Source organism: Podarcis filfolensis, assembly GCF_964270895.1.
Source record: "Podarcis filfolensis genome assembly, chromosome: 12".
In the NCBI taxonomy this organism is placed as follows: domain Eukaryota; kingdom Metazoa; phylum Chordata; class Lepidosauria; order Squamata; family Lacertidae; genus Podarcis; species Podarcis filfolensis.
Window position 1 is genome coordinate 8,950,979 of NC_139614.1, and position 14,057 is coordinate 8,965,035.

Consider the following 14,057-nt stretch of genomic DNA (forward strand, 5'->3'; position numbering starts at 1 on the left):
GTAGATATAATGTGCAGTAGAAGCTAAACATTAAGTAATTATCTTATTTTTTATAAGCATTTTGTTTAAATTACTATTTTTTTTACTACCTAATGTGAGTTCTTACACTTTTTAAGTTTTTCCAAAGTTTTTCTTAAATGGATAGGTGTTTGAGGAAAGACTAATATAAGTTTTGATGTTTTGTTAAGAAAACCTGCCATAAAGTCTATGATATGTGTGAAACACTGTTAGTTTTGATGCGTAATCTAGATTTCAAGTAACAAATTGTAAGGCTGATTATGATCTCTCACAATAAAAATTGTTTTTTTCATGAATTTTTTGCAAATAATTACCATTCTCATACAATTTATGATTTGTATCAAAGTGACCTGTCCAATGTATCAAAGTGCCCCTTAGGTGGGGCAGAATGATACAAAAGCCATTTTTTACTGAAGTCATTGTATGCTCGTTATCTTCTAACTTTAATGGTTCTTCTGATTGCTGTTATAATATCCATTAGTTATGCCACGCATCAAGCAAAAAAAAAAAATTAAAATTATTTGACTCATTTTTGTTACATAAAATATAGAGATTGAATTTTTCTGTATCAATCTGCCCCACTTCCCCCCTAGAGGTTTTCATGGGGTGACAGAGGATGATGAGGGGCTAGGGGCCGGTGCACAGGAAGCTGAGCAGCGGTACCCCTCGCCAAAACTAGAGAGGCCCCCATCCCCATGTACACAGCAGGTGCTGAGACGTAGGCAACAGCAGGCAGGACACTCCTGGAAGCAGGGGCAGACCAGGGCCATCAGCCTAGTTCCCCAGGTGGGGAAGGAGGCCTGTGATTCCTCAGGTGGAGCAAGCTGAGAGCAGGTGAGGGTCACCTGTCTCATCAAGCCCAGATGCTGCAATCAGCAGGCAAAGCACAAAGGGGAAGCAGAGCTGAGGTGCTTTGTCAGCTCAACTGCCCATGTTGAAGGACCTTGCTTGAATACTCTTGGACCGCCATGGGTGTCTTCTTTGGGCGTGACTCTGGACTGCATCCTGACTTCGGAATTGCATTGACCCTGAACCTCGTTTCCTGACCTTTGGCCTTTGAATCTTGACTGTGGACTTTGCAGATGCTGATTGACCCTCAGATTCTGGACTTGGTTTTGGCAGGTAGGCCAGGGGATCAGGACAATACTTTTAGTTTTGAGTCTTTTAAAACATGGGGTGCTTAAAGGTAAAGGGACCACTGACCATTAGGTCCAGTCATGGCCGACTCTGGGGTTGCAGTGTTCATCTTGCTTTATTGGCTGAGGGAGCTGGCCTACAGCTTCCGGTTCATGTGGCCAGCATGACTAAGCTGCTTCTGGTGAATCAGAGCAGTGGCGTAGCGTGGGGGATGCAGGGGGGCCCGGCTGCACCGGGTGCAACATTGGGGGGGGCGCTCACACTCGAGTGCTAAAATCCACGGGTTAGGGGGCGCAAATTACTTGCCTTGCCCCGGGTGCTGACAACCCACGCTACGTCACTGAATCAGAGCAGTGCAAGGCAACGCTGTTTACCTTCCCACCGGAGCGGTACCTATTGATCTACTTGCACTTTGACGTGCTTTTGAACTGCTAGGTTGGCAGGAGCAGGGACCGAGCAACGGGAGCTCACCCCGTCGTGGGGATTTGAACCGCCAACCTTCTGAGCGACAAGTCCTAGGCTCTACCACCCGCATCCCTTATGGGGTGCTTAATGATGTTATTGATAAGAAAATGGTAAAATGTGATGAGGTCTCCTTTTAAGTGACTGTATATACGTTACACACATGATGGCTGTAGAACCATTTTGGAAAATGCCTAGTTTTCAATGTAGTGGATTCTTAAAACAGTTTTTCATTTTTAGACTTTCCCCTATCATATCTGAGAATGGGAATGGTGTTTTAGATCAAGGAACTGATCTGTGAATATTGTGATCTGTAATGAGTAACACAGAAGCAGGTTTATTACCTTTACCTGGTGGTTTTAATGTAACGTGTGCAATATTTCTACACCCCAGTAAACTAGAAGGACAAGTTATGCAATAGCTATGCAAGCTATGCAATTCAGCTTATTACAATAATCCTTTTGATTATTGAATAATCCTTCATAATTTGGGCATTATAAGTACATATAAAATGCAATTCTATGTATAAAGTGCCATAACACAGCACATTTTAAAAATATATACACACACACATTGATCACTTTAAGTCAATAGAATTCCATTTTCTGAACATTTTGTGATGAACATTGGTTTGTGTGTTGCAAGAGAAATGAACCGATACACAAATCAATTCCACAATTTGCAGTTTGCACACATTGCAGTATACAGTAGTTTGGGATATTTGCAACCACAGCTTTTTGCTGTGCACCATACATTGCAAGCACATCTCAGCACCTCACAGGATGTAACCCAATATTTCTGGCAGTTATGATCACTTTATAGCTGCCAGGGATGGCTACTCAAACACCCTTCCCACTAACTTGGAGAGGAAAACCACAAGCAACATCTATTTGCTAGTCTCCAAATATGGCCACTGTTGAAAGGCTTCGTGATGGTGCCGTGTGCTATTGAAGATGACCTTAACAGATTAGAGAACTGGGCCAAAGCTAACAAAATGAACTTCAGTAGGGACAAATGTAAGGTTCTGCACTTGGACAGGAAGAACCAGCTGCACAAATAAAGACTTCCTCCAGGCATCTCTGTAAAAATAGGAGGCTGGACCGCATTTGGCCTTGGGCCTGACTAACAGGGCTCTCCTTATGTCCTCCTTTTGTTTTATGTAAACTGCTTAGAGGGTTTTGTTGATTAGAGAGGTAGAGGGACCCCTGACTATTAGGTCCAGTCGTGGCCGACTCTAGGGTTGTGGTGCTCATCTCGCTTTATTGGCCGAGGGAGCCGGCATACAGCTTCTGGGTCATGTGGCCAGCATGACTAAGCCGCTTCTGGCGAACCAGAGCAACGCACGGAAACGCCGTTTACCTTCCCGCCGGAGCGGTACCTGTTTATCTACTTGCACTTTGATGTGCTTTCGAACTGCTAGGTTGGCAGGAGCAGGGACCGAGAAATGGGAGCTCACCCCGTCGCAGGGATTCGAACCGCCAACCTTCTGATTGGCAAGCCCTAGGCTCTGTGGTTTAGACCACAGCGCCACACGCGTCCCTTTGTTGATTAAGTCCCTTTCTTGCTAGACAAGGTTTAGGATCCTAGGACTGTGGAAATGCTTTTGTGAACAGGATTTGAACCGGGGCTGTCTGGTTTCAGGTGGTCTGCAGCAAAGTGCCCTCCCGTGGTTCCCCCTTGTACATAGGCCTGCTTACCAGCCAACGTTCGCAGGGGCTGCCGTGTTCATTTCTCACAATGCCCTGGAGCAGTGCTATGCCAGAGGCATTGTGGGCATAATTAAAATGATGGATGGCTCCCAGTCCCAGCTGCCTGGTGCAATGAGCCAGGGCATTGGAGCCCCAGCAGCTGCCAGCAAGCAAATGCTGACGCCGGGCCTGTATTGGACCAGCAGATTCTGCCTTGCTTGTTTAATGTTTGATGTGATACTTGGGGACTAAAAACTGGCCAAGTTTTAATCTGTGCATTAAACCCAGGGCATGCTAGCAATAGGAACAATTTTGTCAGAGATTGTCGTTTACTTTCATCCGAGAACAATATATACAAAGTAGTGGTCAGGCTGTTGCTTTTCTCATCTCTGAGATGAGCATCAGTTGCCTGGGGTGTGTGTGAGAGAAACAAGAGTGCTAGAATTACTGGGGGGGGGGATAGTTTGCTTCTAATTTCTGTTCAAATTGCTTTATTCTGATTGGCTCTGCCTGTCTTGGTATTTCTATGTTAAAGACAGTAAGTGATGCATGACATCTCCATGAAAATCAGTCTCGAGTCCGATCCCACATTCCCCGCACACTAGAGATTCCCTCTGTGGGTGGGTCAGCTGTAAGCATTCTAGGACTTGCTAATCCATTGGCGTTTCCCAAGGGAAACTGTATTAGAACAGAGAAAACAATACGACAGAGCTGCCCCACATGCTTTATGTAGGAAGATCCTATCGCCTCAAAGTTGAGCTGCACCCATTATGTGTATTCTAATCCTTTACCATATCTTTTGCCCTGGAAGGTGGCCAAATAAGTCTCACAGCTGAGGTATGATGGTCCAGTGCTGTCTCATCAAATATATTTCTCCCCATTCCCCACATGAGAACAAGAGTCCAGAATGTGCGTGACTTGGGAACAAATGTTGTCTCAAATATCATCAGCCTGGCAAGCTGCAGAGCTGCGGACTTATTTTATCCCGGCTGGATTTGTGACAGATGCTTCCATGCGAAAGCCATCTCTGAATGGTCGTAAGGTCACATAGTTGCCTACCTAAGACTGTCAGTACAAGCCAGTTGCAAACCAAGGGTAGATGTAAACAAAAAAGTGACTGACAGGAATGTACATCTGTTGAGTCAGTCACTGACAGTAAATGACATTTTCTGAGTCCCAGATACCAGCTAGGCCTGTGAGTCAGGTATGTTAGGGAGACTCATATTTTTGGTCATTCTTAGACCTACGAAATATATATTTCTGGAATCTCTCAGTCTGGTGGCATAATCTGAGACTTTCACCAATATATCATGTCATATATAGTACTTCATTACACATCACCTAAAGTGACATGTGTGAGCCAAATTGACCGTTACTAGCAACTTTTGGATCCTCCATCTATCTAATCTAATGCTGGAAGCATTATGTTTGAGGTAATTTTGGATACCTTCAAAGGTTTGAGTTGGGTGCTAGATCTGTGATAGGACATTCACACATGTCAGTCATCATTTGATGTTGCAGTTAGGCATCCTGCCAGGAGCATGCATGTGTGAACCAAGCCTTAGTGACTGCTCTCCTAGACAAGAGCATGCATGGGGAACAGATACTGCTAGACTCCAACTCCCATAAGCTCCACCCAACACAGCCAATGGTCAGTGACAATGGCCCACAGGTTCCCTAGCCCTTGACTAGAGCTGCTTCTTGTCCAAAAATGGCCTCTCAGCACATTAAAAGCATGTGTGGGAGTTGTGGGTATGCCTGATGGACACATTCTCCACTGGTTATGCATTTGGTGACTGTGGGGAAGTGCCTTAGGTGTGAGAAGGTGTCCCACATGTGAACTGATTTATGTGCGTTGAGCTTATCCATCAATGGTGGATTCTGGATAAGTGGATTTGTCAGTGGGTTTGGGGCAATATGTGTTTTTAACAAAAGCAGTAGTTCTTTGGAAATCTCCTAATATCAGGAGAACTTAGCAGAAGATTCTAAACGTGTAACGTAGACGGTGGCAGATTTGGAGGTACCTGTAGTAAATGTAGAAGCGGGGCTCCGTGTGGTTGACGAGTCCCTGAGTATATATATCATTACCTCAGAGATGTGACTACAAACAATTTGTGTGTGGTAGAAATGTTGAAGAAAACATTTATAATTTCTATGACTAAATTTTCATTCATTTTGTTTCTTTAAATGATGTTCATTTTTGGATGAAGAGAAGTGTTTTCTTTTTATCTTTCTATGTGCATAATTTATTAGAAACGGAAAGCACTCCGTTGCGTTCGTTTAGGTGAATGGATACGGCCCCCTGAAATGGGATGCATGCTCAGTCACATGGACTCCAGTCATATCTACTACAGTCATACCTTGGGTTAAAGTTGCTTCAGGTTGAACGTTTTTGGGTTGCGCTCCAAGGTGACCTGGAAGTAACGGAATGGGTTACTTCTGGGTTTCGTTGCTCACGCATGGGCAGACACTCAAAATGACATTGTGCGCATGCGCAGACGCAGGTTGCGTTCTGCTCAGGATGTGAACGGGGCTCCGAAACGGATTCCGTTTGCATTCAGAGGTACCACTGTACTGTAGAAAGAGTTGTCTATAACAGCCAGGTGGAGACAAACTTGGGAAGCTGAAAGGTGATGTTCGACTGTTTTACTCAGAGCTGACCCACTGAAATTAATGAGCTTGACTAAAGTTAGGTCCATTAATTTCAATGTCTGTACTCTGAGTAAAACTCTCACCCAACATTGTTTATGGAGCTTTGGCTGGAGGCGACACAGAAACTATGTTTGGAGAGGTTGAGCGGGAAAGAATGCCATCTCCTTACGTCATCGTTTATATGCTTAGCTGACAGAGTGCCAGGTGCCATTCCTGTCCTCTTGACTGGGATATTATTTTAGATTATGGACTCCAGATTTGGGATTGTTGGGCTTTGCTGCCACAGTCTTTGCCCTACTCTGGGCAATCGTGCCTCTCGTGTGTGTGCTCACATTATCTGTCCTGTCTGGCCAGCAGTTTCACTGTGACGAAAGCACATTGCTGACACACCAACGCTAATGTTTTGTCACAGCTGCTCTTCTGTCTCTTATTGCTCTGCCTTGTATCTTGGCTGGTTCCCTGATGCCTTTTCCTGCCCGCACATGCCAAGAAGTGTGCTGCCGTCAGGGGCAGATTTTGGTAATATGGTGTCCTGTGAAAGGCCAACATTTGACACCCTCAAATGGATATTCTCAATTTTGCGTCTTCTGAGCTCGGTGCCCTGTGTGTGGGGAACTACCTAAATTTGGCATTGCTGTGCCAGCAGTTCTTAAATCATTTTCAAGGGCAGCCCAATGTAATGTGTACTACAGTAGTCTAGTTAAGAGCCAGGGCATCACATGCAAAGTTCTGGTACAGAAATTACTTCTGTTTTAAACCACTTGACTTGGAGAGTGTTATCACAGGAATAATAATAATAATTTATTATTTATACCCCGCCACTCTGGGAGGCTTCCAACAAAATATTAAAATACAATGGTCTGTTAAACATTAAAAACTTCCCTAAACAGGGCTGCCTTCAGATGTCTTCTAAAAGTCTGGTAGTTGTTTTTCTCTTTGACATCTGGTGGGAGGGTGTTCCACAGGGCGGGTACCACTACTGAGAACACCCTCTGCCTGGTTCCCTGTAACTTGGCTTCTCATGGTGAGGGAACCGCCAGAAGGCCCTTAGCGCCGGACCTCAGTGTCCGGGCAGAATGATGGGGGTGGAGACGCTCCTTCAGGTATACTGGACCAAGGCAGTTTAGGAAGAACAATTTGTGGGCTTTGACTTGCCCATTGCAACTTCATCACCCTATCTATGTGGCAATGCTTCAGCCATCCCATACCCTCCAATGTTTCTCCTATGAAAGTGTTGTTGTTGTTGTTTAGTCATTTAGTCGTGTCCGACTCTTCGTGACCCCATGGACCAGAGCACGCCAGGCACTTCTGTCCTCCACTGCCTCCCGCAGTTTGATCAAACTCATGCTGGTAGCTTCAAGAACACCATCCAACCATCTCATCCTCTGTCGTCCCCTTCTCCTTGTGCCCTCCATCTTTCCCAACATCAGGGTCTTTTCCAGGGAGCTCCTATGAAAGTAGGGATGTCCTATTCAATACTACTACTACTACTAACTTTATTTATACCCCACCTATCTGACTGGGTTGCTCCAGCCACTCTGGGTGGCTTCCAGAATATATAAAAACATAATCAAACATTTAACATTAAAAAACCTTCCCACTACAGGGCTGCCTTCAGATGTCTTCTAAAGGTTGTATAGTTACTCATCTCCTTGGCTCAGGAGTCACGTAACTCCATGAGCACTGAAAATAGGGACGTTCTGCCATATCCTCCAACATTTCTCTGATGAAAATAGGGACATCCTAAGGAATAGCAGAGCATTATGGGATCAAATCAGAAACCAGGACAGCTTCTGTAAATCTGGGACTGTCCCTGGAAAATAGGGACACTTGGAGAGTCTGAGATTTTATTGAAAGTTTTCAACATACAATAGAATAAAAGCTAAACTAAACTAGATAAAAGCAGAGAAGAAAAAACGAGAGAGAGAGAGGGAGGAAGAGAACGGAGAAAGAAAATAGGAGGGGAAAGACAGACAGAGAAAAATAAAATACATTAAAGAGCCCTCTATCAGGGGTAGATCTTAACCCTTTTCTCACACAAAAGGGTGTGGACCCTCCCAGCTCTCACCTGACCATTTCCATTTCTTCCCAGCCTTCCACCCTCAGAGGCTTTCCCTTCCTTCATCAGTCACATACATTTCTCAGATGAAAATAGGGACGTCCCAATTCCACAATGATAATTTTACTATTTATACCCCACACATCTTACTGGTTGCCCCAGCCGCTCTGGGCAGCTTCCAACATATATAAAAACATAATAAAACATTAAACATTAAAAAAAAAACCTTCCCTATACAGGATTGCTTTCTGACGGATTGGGGATAAGAAAACTCCATAACCTTCAACATTTCTCCAATGAAAGTAGGGATGTCCTAAGGAACAGTGGGATATTCCAGGATCAAATCAGAAACCAGAAACAAACAAACAAACAAACAAACAGGAGCTCTGGAAAAATGATTACATGTAGTTAGATCAACAAGAGTGAGAAAATATCAAAAGCAACCTCTGCCCTCTCAAACTGGATCAGCCTAATGAAAATGTGAATCAATAGGTTTTCAAATTGCCTATGTCGCTTACTCAAATCTCTCCCAGGAGACTGCCATCATGGAAATACTGCAAGCCAAAGTAGCAAGTTCTGCCTGTTTTATGGCTGTTGCAATTCATTCTGCATTTAAAAAAAGCAAAGCAAAGAAGCAATAATACAAATTTTGGTGACTTTCGACCATGCCAAATATCCTGAGGGGAAGAACCATAACAGAGAGGGTCTTTTTTAAGTGGGTCTCCGGAGACTTCTTTAGTACAGTTCAGTGTGGATTATTTATACTTTGTAAAGCGTTTCACTTTGTTATTGCATTGCCCTTAGCTTTTATTGCCCTTTTATTGCCTGGAGTAGAGGGTTTTATGCTGGCTTTGCAGTTTTAAAGGGGTCATTTCCACCTCCATTTTTTTAAGCTCCCAAGAGATTCTCTCTCTCTTCCTCCATTCCCCTCCACCTCTCCTCAGCAAGTGCAATTTGATACTTGGTCCAACATAAAAATAGGTTTGGCCCTTAGAGACTGAACAGACATAGGCATAGCTGTGAAAATTAGTTAACAAATCTTGATTAAAAAATTGTTCTGTGTTCTGTGAAAATTTTTAGTAAGAAATGAGAGCATTGAGTAATAATCTCCTTGTGTGGAAATATGAGGAAAATATCAGGCTGCTTTCTAATTAGGCCCAAACTACACATTACATGCAAACATGTGTAATGGGAGCCTGGGGATCCTTTTTTACACACACAGAACTGGAAGGAAGATATTTGGATCAGAGGAGGGATGTCTAGGCTTAATCATTTTCCTGTAGATTGTTTTTGTGCTCCTAGTTCCTCCACCCTCAAGCAGCTCCTCCCCAGCAGTTTCAAATTTATGTGTTTGAAACTGTGTGTGTGTGTGTGTGTGTGTGTAGCACAGAGCAATTTTGGGCTAAGAATTGGTGACTGGAGAAAATGTTAAGCACCCCTTCTAGGCACACTCCTAACAAAGAAGTGTTTCCTGAAAGTGCTGGGAGGGAGACTACCGGGATTTGTTGCATACCCTCTGTGACGTTAACATATGAGAGTGCTGGAGGTGAAATAGTTAAACAGGTTACCCAATCAGAACCCAGGGGGTGGAGTCAGAGGGACTATAAAACCAGCTCTGGGAGGGGGAAAGGGAGGAGTTCGTTGGGAGGTTGGTTGGTGTGGGAGTGAATTGGGATAGAGTTTGTGGGCAGGTTGAGTTAGTGTAGCGAAATAAGCTAAGTCAGGAACAGTTAGGAGCTAGGAAGACAAGTAAATATCTGAGAGGTGGTTTAGTGAGTGAGAGCAGGTAGCAGAAGTTATAGGTCTGGATAGGCACCCCATGATTGTAATGGACTGATACTGTTTATGAAACCACACGCTTGTTAAACTGCAATAAATAAAGAGAAGTTTATGTTCCAATTTAACCCTGACTGGACTCAGTATTGTACCAGGTAGGGCCTGGGTGGTGGCAGCGAGAAATAAAGTAGTGGCACAGGGATCAATAGACGGTGAAATGTCTGGGGACCCTGTGTGATCGCCCCACCCTCCAAGTGTCCTGACTTTCCAGGGACAGTTCTGGAATTACGAAAGCCATTCTGGCTTTGGATTTGATGATGGAATGTCCCTAATTCCCCTGCCAGTATTGCTGCCGCCGAGCTCAGAGAGGAGGATGAGGCGGCACTTGTCCTGAGAGACGACTGCTGTGGCTGCGAGGGGGCATCCCGTTGCCTCTCCATGGCCACTGCTGCTGGCTGCCTCCCTTGGGCAGCTCATCGCAGTTGCTGGAGAATGGGCAAGGAGGAGGTGAGGCTGCTGCCACTGAGGTCCAGGACAGGAAAAAAGGGGGCACAGAGCGCAATTAATATAATATATATTGTGCATTTGCGTCTAATCTCACCCCTTTCTAAAATTTGTGTTTCTCTTTTTGTAAATTTACCAAAGAATAGAATAAAATTGGGGTTAAGGGGTTTTTTCTAGACAGTGAAGGGTGTGTGTGCTCTGTCTCATTGGTGTGATGGTTCCACTCGCCCTTTTTCTGATAGGAAATGCTCGGGGTGTGGGGTAAAGAGGGTCAGAAAGCTGAGACTCCACGGTCACGAGAAGCAAAAAGCAGCAAGGTCTGGCCAGGAACGACAAATGTTGTATCCAGCAACTGACTGAGGCTGGAAACCCTGTTTAAGAAAGCTGGGTGCAGCTGCTTCACATCAGGAGCAAGAAGGCTGATCAGCAGCAGGGGGAGTCACCCTGCCTTTGGTTCCTTCAGGTGAAGCTGATTCCTGGCTCATGAGACTATCCCCCACCCCAAAGCGCCCCCCAACCCACTGGCTCGGTGCCAGCTTATGGGGGTACCAATGGTGGAACTGCCGGACCAACCAGGGACATGCAAGGCATCTTCCCATGAGTGTTCCTCAGGGCCATAGCTCTTTGAGTCTTCCAAATACTGGAAGCGCTGTTGCCATTGACGGGAGTCCAAAATTTGTGCCACTTCCAATTCTGGTTCCCCTTCCACCAGGATGGGCAGTGGAGGGGGAGCATCTGGTTGGCGCACACTGGCAGGGGCCACAGGGATGAGCAAGGCGTGGTGGAAAACCGAATGTACCTTGTAGGAAGCTGGGAGCTTGACCGGGTAGGCCATCTGGTTGATCACAACCTCCACAGGAAAGGGACCGGGGAAGCGGGGCCCCAGTTTCCATGAAGGGTTCTGGATGGGCAGATGCCGGGTGGAGAGCCAGACCAAGCCAGGGGGTCCCCAGCTTGCTGATGTAGGTCAGTGAAATGCTTGCAATCTCCATTGCCCGTTGGACCTGCTCATGAAGAACCTGGTGGATGGCCCGCAGCTCCTGCAAAAACTGATCTGCCACCGAAGTGTGGAAGGAGATGATGGCAGGGAGAAGAAGCGGGGGTGGAACCCATAACAGGGACAGGAATGTCGAAGTGAGGAGAGCATTGTTACAAGGGAATTCAGCCACCAGGAGCGAGATCCAGTTGTTCTGATGGAAGTTTACAAAGCACTGCAGATACTGTTCCAGGATCCCATTTATGTGCTCTGTTTGCCCATCCGATTGAGGGTGGTAGGCAGAGGAGAGATGGAGCTGCACCCCCAAACCCTTCAGAAGGACCCACCAAAAGTGCAGTGTTAATTGTGGTCCTCTGTCGGACATGCAGGCCGTGCAAGTGGAACTCCTCCCTCAAGAAGAGGTTGGCAGTTTCTTGGGCTAAGGGGAGGCCAGTGCTAGGGACAAAATGCACCATCTTGGTCAAGGTACCCACCGCTACCACAATGGTAGTCGCGCCTTGGGATTGAGGCAGGTCCATGATAAAGTCCAGGGAAATGGTCTACCAGGGCCGTTTAGGTTGACCCGACAGACAGGGCAGAAGACCACATATTGCTCCACCTCAACCCAAAGATGAGGCCACCAAAAGTCCCTGCACACCAAATGAAGAGTTGAAGCATCTGAAATACCCTGCCGGAAGACTGTCATGGCATAACCAGTGAACAGTTCCCCGCAGTGGACCAGGAGGCACATAATAACGGTTCCAAAACTGCAGCAGGTGCACTGTTCAATAGCGAGGAGTGTGTCCAGTCCGGTCAGACAATTTTTGCTGCTGGTGCTGCACATAGGTATCCTGCTGTTGCTCCTCTTGCAGCTCCCACAGAAAGTTTCCATGAACTTGGCCCATAGCAAAGATGGCAGGAGGCAAGATCGTGGCCATATGTAATGCATCGTCAGACCGCTCATACTCCAGCTTCGCTGGTTCTAGCTGCTGGAAATATAGGTGACAATAAAATCGAAGAGGAAGAAGAACTGGGACTAGTGGATCTGGTGGTGACTCAGGTTCTTGGCTGACTGGAGATGTTCTAGGTTCCCATGGTCTGCCTGAACTTCAGCTGGATAATGGGTCCCTTGCAACAAATGACACCATGTCTCAAAGGCCACGTTGATAGCTAATTGTTTTTTGTCCCAAATGCCATAATTCCGCTCTGGTGGTTGAAGTTTTCAGGAGTAGTACCCACAGGGGAAGAGCACCGAAGACTGTGGGTCAGCCTGTGGGTGCGCTGGTCAAGCTGAAGGGCATTACGGTGTACTCAAAGTGCCCATATTGTGTCCGAAACACTGTCTTCACTTCATCACCCTCACAGATGCACAACCAGCCAAGTTTTCGGGGGGACGGGGACGGACATGCCTGGAGGCAGAGTGTGTATTCAAGGTTCAGTCCGGTCCTAAGGTGAGGAATATCTCGGTTTACGTAGTCAGATAGTCCAGGGGTCAAGAAAGCCGTGAGTCCAAGGTCACGAGCAGCACGGTCTGGCCAGGAATGACAAATATTGTTTCTAGCAACTGACTGAGGCTGGAAACTCTGCTTAAGAAAACTGGAACGAGTTGCTTTCCATCAGGAGCAAGAAGCAGGGGGAGTCTCTCTGCCTTCTCCTCCTTCAGGCTGCTGCTCAACAGGTGAAGCTGATTTCTCGCCCATGACACCTGTTTTCATCTGAGGAATGTTGAAGGGCATGTTGTTGTTGTTCTTGGCATTCATCTGTCTCGGGAGGCAATGCAGGAGTGTGCCTATGGGGGGTGAAGTCAAACTATTGGGAAGTTTGGTAGCAGTGGCCATAGAGACCAATATGGGAGAGACATGTTTGTTGTTGCTGGGGCAGTTGCACCATGAGATTTTAGGAGGTGCTAAACTAGGCAGCTTTAATTGGGGAGGAAAAGTGCCTTTTGTAATTCTGTCTCAAGCAGGAGAACGTATTGGGCTGGCCCTGTATACCCCCTGGGTATACCTGGGAATAAAGGTAAAGGTACCCCTGCCCGTACGGGCCAGTCGTGTCCGACTCTAGGGTTGTGCGCCCATCTCACAAGAGGCCGGGGGCCAGCGCTGTCCGGAGACACTTCCGGGTCACGTGGCCAGCGTGACAAAGCTGCTCTGGCGAGCCTGCACCAGCGCAGCACACGGAAACGCCGTTTACCTTCCCGCTATAAAGCGGTACCTATTTATCTACTTGCACTTAAGAGTGCTTTCGAACTGCTAGGTGGGCAGGAGCTGGGACCGAACGACGGGAGCTCACCCCGCCACGGGGATTTGAACTGCCGACCATACGATCGGCAAGTCCTAGGCACTGAGGTTTTACCCACAGCACCACCCGTGTCCCTTCACCTGGGAATAACCTACAATAAATTCAATGGGGCCGACTTCAGAGTACACATATATACATTCTCACTCTCATGGAAATCCTATGCCAAAGGCCAAGTCGCAGAGTTTCATGGCTGAGCAGGGAACTAATTGGGACTTGCCCCTATCCAAACCCCAAGCTTTGTACTTTAGCTTTAACGAACCCCTCACCAATCACATATCCTTTAAAAAAATGGTGTGTTTGTGAAGTAATCTCAATAGCTCTTTTCCTTTCAAAGTAGTGTACCTCTTCGCTTGAGAGTTGAGGCAGACAATGTGACTTTGCAGAAGGAATATGTGTACTTGCAACCACATTCTCTCTCCCTGCCCCCGTGGTGCTGTTTACTTTGGCTGGAGTACAGTCCTTGCTCTGCATTACATCTGGCACT

The 14,057-nt window shown here is 46.3% G+C and overlaps 1 long non-coding RNA gene across 1 annotated transcript in view; it reads left to right on the forward strand.

The window, feature by feature from the left end:
• Positions 1-14,057, forward strand: part of LOC310745613 — an 81,408-nt gene that overhangs the window by 27,403 nt on the left and 39,948 nt on the right. The gene's annotated exons all lie outside the window — the stretch shown is intronic.